Consider the following 7,313-nt stretch of genomic DNA (forward strand, 5'->3'; position numbering starts at 1 on the left):
GGGCAATGGAAGTAAGAGGAAAATCTGACACTTTCCTACTTCCATCTCCCAGAGTCATCACCACCATACTCCATTATTGGAGCAGTAGGAATATTCATATTTCCAGTGATATTTCAGAGAGGCTGGTGTGGGCGGGCAACCACCATGCAGCAAAGCAGTTCAGGGAATGAAGGAAGCATCTGAAGTTCCTACACAGGAGGTCCAGGGCTCCAGCAATCACTCTGGCAGGGGATATTGTATGTCACCCTTCTATAAGGAACTGGATCAGGTGCTGTCCAACACCCTTGTATTGAGCCTGAAGTGGTTCATGATGTCCTTGTAAAAGCAACAGTATTTGCAGTATTTTCACTCCTCTCTGCACTGTCCCTGTAGAGATCCAAGCAGCAAACCCTGGCCGGAGCAGGGGAGTGAAACCGTCCCTTCCCTCTGACTTAGAACCGCAGTGCAGAGTCTCTTTGAAGTTGCCTGAACCAAAAGCTTCAGGTGCTGAGCTTTCTCCCTGTAACTTTCCCAAAGAAAGACTATCTCCACACTTTGCTCTGCCCCAGCTGAGACCCATGCCAGCTAAGCCTGGTGTGTGGGGTGGTTCAGTGTCCAGTTTTGTGGACACTGAAAATCATTACAGTACCCCTGTTCGGTTGCTTGAGTCAAAAGCATGTGTTGCTGCATGGGATTTTCAAGGAAAGCTAATGCCGTGTCTTTCTCCATCCCTCTCCATTCCCCTGAAGTTTGGCAGGCACAGGGGGTGCAGGGCATTCTGGGTCAGCCAGGGTGTTGTGTGTGCTGGAGTCACAGTTTGGGCCTCCTTTCCCCATCATAGCAGGGAATATAGGCTATTTCCATGTTTGTGTGATCCCAGTCCTCCAAGCATATTTCAGCAAATGTATCGTGCAGTAGAAACTCCAGCTAGTTCTTGAGATTCACCAGCAGTGGAAATCTACTTGGGCTACCATCATAGCTTACCAAACCCCACCATTTGGAAATATGTAGAGGGGTGATCATTAGCAGAAACATCTCTCTGGATCCCCAGCACAGTACTGGAAAGCCACCTGCCTTTTCCATTTTGGTACTTTGAAAACTGCAATGTTCTCAAGATGTTGGCCAGGCTTTAAAGGAACAAAATAGAAAATGGCAATGTGGCCCCTAGAACTAATTTCCCTACTTCACTACAAACCTTCAGAAGTTACTAACATTGAAAATTCATAAAATCCCTTGATACAGTAGTAAGATTTTTAATAGTTAAAAACAGTAATAATTATTTCTCACCATTATTTGTAACTGCTGCTTCCTCGTGGGAATGTAAAAGTTGGTTGAGAACGATGGCCGTGGAGACAAATTATGTACCTGGAATGCTCAACAGAATCAACATTATGGCCTTCTCCAGCAAAATCATGTTATGTGGGAGGATTTCTCAGCTATTTCCCAAGGACTTTTTAGCTTTTGACACGGTCTCCCACAGTATTCTTGCCAGCAAGTTAAAGAAATATGGGCTAGATGAATGGACTATAAGGTGGATAGAAAGTTGGCTAGATTGTCGGGCTTAACGGGTAGTGATCAATGGCTCCATGTCTAGTTGGCAGCCGGTATCAAGTGGAGTGCCCCAAGGGTCGGTCCTCGGGCCGGTTTTGTTCAATATCTTCATAAATGATCTGGAGGATGGTGTGGATTGCACCCTCAGCAAGTTTGCAGATGACACTAAAGTGGGAGGAGAGGTAGATAAGCTGGAGGGTAGGGATAGGATACAGAGGGCCCTAGACAAATTAGAGGATTGGGCCAAAAGAAATCTGATGAGGTTCAACAAGGACAAGTGCAGAGTCCTGCACTTAGAATGGAAGAACCCCATGCACCGCTATAGACTAGGGTCCGAATGGCTAGGCAGCAGTTCTGCAGAAAAGGACCTAGGGGTTACAGTGGACGAGAAGCTGGATATGAGTCAACAGTGTGCCCTTGTTGCCAAGAAGGCCAATGGCATTTGGGGATGTATAAGTAGGGGCATTGCCAGCAGATTGAGGGACATGATCGTTCCCCTCTATTTGACATTGGTGAGGCCTCATCTGGAGTACTGTGTCCAGTTTTGGGCCCCATACTATAAGAAGGATGTGGAAAAATTGGAAAGAGTCCAGCGGAGGGCAACAAAAATGATTAGGGGACTGGAACACATGACTTATGAGGAGAGGCTGAGGGAACTGGGATTGTTTAGTCTGCGGAAGAGAAGAATGAGGGGGGATTTGATAGCTGCTTTCAACTACCTGAAAGGGGGTTCCAGAGACGATGGATCTAGACTATTCTCAGTGGTAGCTGATGACAGAACAAGGAGTTATGGTCTCAAGTTGCAATGGGGGAGGTTTAGGTTGGATATTAGGAAAAACTTTTTCACTAGGAGGGTGGTGAAACACTGGAATGCGTTACCTAGGGAGGTGGTGGAATCTCCTTCCTTAGATATTTTTAAGGTCAGGCTTGACAAAGCCCTGGCTGGGATGATTTAGTTGGGGATTGGTCCTGCTTTGAGCAAGGGGTTGGACTAGATGACCTCCTGAGGTCCCTTCCAACCCTGATATTCTATGATTCTATGATTCTATGACTAAAATATAATAATTTTTCTCTTTGAATTAGCAGGACCTGCAGCTCCCAACAGCAAGCCCATTCCAACAGGAGGGCTGAAGCAGAACCCCAGAGAGGAGGGCATGGGCAGAAATAGGAGCAGGACTATAGAAGACCTGACTGCTGAGATGGAGAAGAGGAGCCAGAAGCACTTGGATTTCTTCTGGGCAAGACAGGACCATTCCCTTGCCCAGGAGAAGACTGGCTGGCTGATTTTTGGAGGAGGAAAGGCATAATAAGTAATGGGCGCATTCTCTTAATGGAGTGATTAGTAAGGCTGGTGGCTGACAGAGTACAGCACCCATCTGTTGCCAAAGCCCCAGCTCCAACCTATCAAGTGCCTTCTCATGCTCCTCTGCCACTGGCTGCCACTGTGGAACACGTACGTCCTCCTACAGAAACCCCTCTGACTGGAAAGGAGGACAATGCTGGGTCTCCTGGAATCCAGGAACAGCAGCTTGTACCAGACCCCAAAACTCCTGGGAGGAGATGTACCTGCATTTCTCCAAGAGACATTTTCACCCAGTATTCACCCCTTCTGAGGAGGAGGAGAAGGGGAAGGGGACCAAAGGCAATAAATGGTGGGTGGTGTTCATTGTGCTCAAGTCATTTTTACAAAATACATTGTTCTGTTTTGCATGATATTGCAGTGACTATGTTTTTCTAATAATTTTACTTTTGCAGTTTTGTTACTGCTTTATACATTGCCCCTATTTACTGTAATTCAAAGGTGTTTTCCTCTGACAATAAAGAACCATCTGCTATCTCTTAGTATTAAAGTTCACAATTTGTCTGTTTCCCCCCTCATGAGTATGACCTTCCTTGTTGTTTGGGCCCCACATATGGACAATAAAAGGTGGAATCAATGTCTTTCTTTGTTAACGTGTTTATTGACCATCTAGACAAAACAAGAGAGAGAGCGAGCAGTGAGTGTATAAACAATACAGCTGCTAGCATCAACAGCAGCTAACCAACACCAACCCGATAACACAAAGTGGTTGCCCAGCAATAATTGCCTTACTTAATGTGTGCACTCTGACACGTGGGGACGGATAGCAAACATCATTAACAGCAACTCAAAATGGAACAAAACAATCATAACGCTACATAGGTCCCTAAATATTTCCCCTCATTTAGACGTACAGCAGGCACAAGAAAAGGATGGTAGGGCATCCCATGGCATAAGCAAAAGGCTGCTATCATCTTCTCTCTTCCTGCTGTGCCATGATGCGTGCACATATGGTGTCCCTAATTTCCTTTGCCTACTGAGACCCAAGACCTGTATGCATATATTTTGGATCTGACTGCCTGGTAAACAGTTCTCAAACCAGATCTGTCCTGAGCTCACGCGGGACAGAAACACTCCGCTCGGTGCTCACAAATGTTGTGGAGCATGCAGCACGGCACTATTATTATAACTGAGCTTTTCACATTAGCATCGAAACATATCTGTAAGCATCTCCAACAAGCTTTCAGCTTACCAAAAGCTCATTCCATGACCATTCTGCAGCTACTTAGTTTGAACATGAAATTCCTTTTCCCAGGGTCATTGTCACAGGGCAGAGGTATAAAACCTTTGAGTGCCCTGCTAAAGAGCCGGCTCCCCCCTGTTTCCACGTAGGGTGGCCGGGTGTATGGGCCCAGACCCTTAGCAGGGAGCCCAGCTGCAGGCCCTAATGAGGGCAGGTCTCAGCGTGATCTGCTGAGCCTAGTGGAACCAGCTGGGTTGATGACTGGGAAGGCATATAAACCCAGGGAAGATCTCAGGAAGGGGGCGAGCCAGGCAGGAAGATAGGAGGGTTGAGGCTCTGTCTCTGCAGGCTGACACAAGCCTCAAAGACCAGAGGACGCAGTGAGGGGTCGGAGCAGGGACAGGCGTTGGGGGAATTGGGACTGTACAGCCACTGTAAATAAAAGAACACAGGTGAAGCACCTGCAAGAAGCATCTGAGACCCTTTCTTTGGCCAGCCCAAGCACAGGGCACAGCGACAAGGGGACGGAAACTTGTGCCGCCCTGTGACAATCATAGACAACAGGGTATGGTTTCATAAGCCAAGTCATGAGCAGGTATGCAAGGTCCCCCAAAATAACAGTTGGAGCAGATACACTATACAGGACAATTTTGTTTGTGGGGAATAAAGTCCCCATTTCCACTTTAATTTACAATCTTGATCTCCTCAGCACACTTATGTCATGAACCTTACCAGTGCACCCCACTTCAGTGTTCATAAATCTACCTCTGCGGTCCACAAGACCTTGCAGAACAATGCAATACAGTAGAACCTCAGAGTTATGAACACCTCAGGAATGGAGGTTGTTCGTAACTCTGAAATATTCATAACTCTGCATGAAATGTTATGGTTGTTCTTTCAGATGTTTACAGCTGAACATTGACTTAATACAGCTTTGCAATTTTACTGTGCAGAAGACAAATGCTGCTTTTAACCATCTTAATTTAAATTAAATAAGCACAGAAACAGTTTCCTTACTTTGTCAAATCTTTTTTTAAACTTCCCCTGTATTTTTTTAGCCATTTATATTTAACACAGTTCTGTACTGTATTTTTTTTTTTTTTTTTTTGTCTCTGCTGCGGCCTGATTGCGTACTTCCAGTTCCAAATGCGGAATCTGGTTGACCGGTCAGTTCATAACCCTGGTGTTTGTAACTCTGAGGTTCTACTGTAGTACCCTTTTCTGTTCACATATTCACTTGCCCCTTATGGTGGGGCAAACTACGGGGACATGAGTTCCATCAATGGCCCTGAGCAGTTTGGAAACCCATGTCTCTCAAAACTAGCTATTTTTTCAGGAATGTTACTTACACCAACCACCCATGGGTTAACCACAATGTTATTTGCCTCACAAACCACGACCACTACAGTGGACCTCCCACCCCCAGATTGGTTGGACATGGACCTATAGCTGTCCGAGATAGTTAGCACCACAGGGCAATACCAACCCACTTCTCAAAAGGTATGGCTCCCTTGAATCGAGTGTTCTGGTGCTCAAGGGTTGGTGTAAGCTCCTCACACACCTCCAGGAAGGTCCTGTTTCTCATGAGTAAGGCTATGATTCAGACTTGGGTATTTTTAGTAAAAGTCATGGACAGGTTATGGGCAATAAACAAAAATTCATGAACTGTGACCTGTCCGTTACTTATACGAAAAATACCCATGATTAAATCTTGGGGGAGAGGTGCTGGGGAAACGGGGGGGGATGAAGGGGGCTGCTGCTGGGGGGGGCACCCGGGGCCAATGGCACCAGTTGCTTGGGGCTGTGGACCGTGGCTGCTCCGGCTGGCCACCCAGGGACCACTACCAGGGCCAGCGGACCGTGGCTACTCCAGCCAGTTGGCCGGCAACTGCTGCACGGGGCCACAGACTGCGGCTGCTCTGGCTGGCCCGGGACTGCTGCCGGGCATCACCAGAGCAGTGGCTGGTCTGGCTGTCCCTGGGGCCACTCCAGCAGTGGAGATTGTGGAATCTCCGTCACTGAAGATTGTTAAGAGCAGGTTAGACAAACACCTGTCAGGGATGGTCTAGATAATACTTAGTCCTGCCATGAGAGCAGGGGACTGGAGTAGATGACCTATCAGTGTCGCTCCCAGTCCTGTGATCCCTTGATTCTATGATTCCGGTGGGCTGGCCAGTGACTGAAAAGGACCAGGGAATGGAGGTGGGAGTGGGGATTCCCTGGGGCTGGTCAGTGACTGACAGGGGGCAGGGAATGGATGGGGCAGGGGGATTCCCTGGGGCTGGTCAGTGACTGACAGGGGCCAGGGAATGGATGGGGGCAGGGGGATTCCCTGGGGCTGCTCAGTGTCTGGCCTGGGGACAGGGAATGGATGGGGGCAGGGGGATTCCCTGGGGCTACTCAGTGTCTGGCCTGGAGGCAGGGAATGGATGGGGGCAGGGGGAATTCCCTGGGGCTGGTCAGTGACTGACAGGGGCCAGGGAATGGACGGGGGAAGGGGGATTCCCTGGGGCTGCTCAGTGTCTGGCCTGGGGGCAGGGAATGGATGGGGGTGGAGGGGGATTCCCTGGGGCTGCTCCTGTCTGGCCTGGGGGCAGGGAATGGATGGGACCAGGGGGAATTCCCTGGGGCTGCTCAGTGTCTGGCCTGGGGGCAGGGAATGGATGGGGGCAGGGGGATTCCCTGGGGCTGCTCAGTGACTGACAGGGGCCAGGGAATGGATGGGGGCAGGGGGGATTCCCTGGGGCTGCTCAGTGTCTGGCCTGGGGGCAGGGAATGGATGGGGGCAGGGGGATTCCCTGGGGCTGCTCAGTGACTGACCTAGGCCAGGGAATGGGTGGTGGTGGGGGGATTCCCTGGGGCTGGTCAGTGACTGACCTGGGCCAGGGAATGGATGGGGGCAGGGGGATTCCCTGGGACTGCTCAGTGACTGACAGGGGCCAGGGAATGGATGGGGGCAGGGGGATTCCCTGGGGCTGCTCAGTGACTGACAGGGGCCAGGGAATGGATGGGGGCAGGGGGATTCCCTGGGGCTGCTCCGTGTCTGGCCTCTGGGCAGGGAATGGATGGAGGTGGAGGGGGATTCCCTGGGGCTGGCCAGTGAGTAACTACAAGGGGCTGAGAGCTATTGCTGGGGACACTGAGGGGGACCAGGGTACTACTCCAGACTGGATGGGGCTGGGGAGAGAATTCCCTGGCTTCCCGGCCACAAAGCAATCCCTGTTTCCTGCAAGCACAGAG

This window comes from Natator depressus, chromosome 4 (genome assembly GCF_965152275.1).
Source record: "Natator depressus isolate rNatDep1 chromosome 4, rNatDep2.hap1, whole genome shotgun sequence".
In the NCBI taxonomy this organism is placed as follows: domain Eukaryota; kingdom Metazoa; phylum Chordata; order Testudines; family Cheloniidae; genus Natator; species Natator depressus.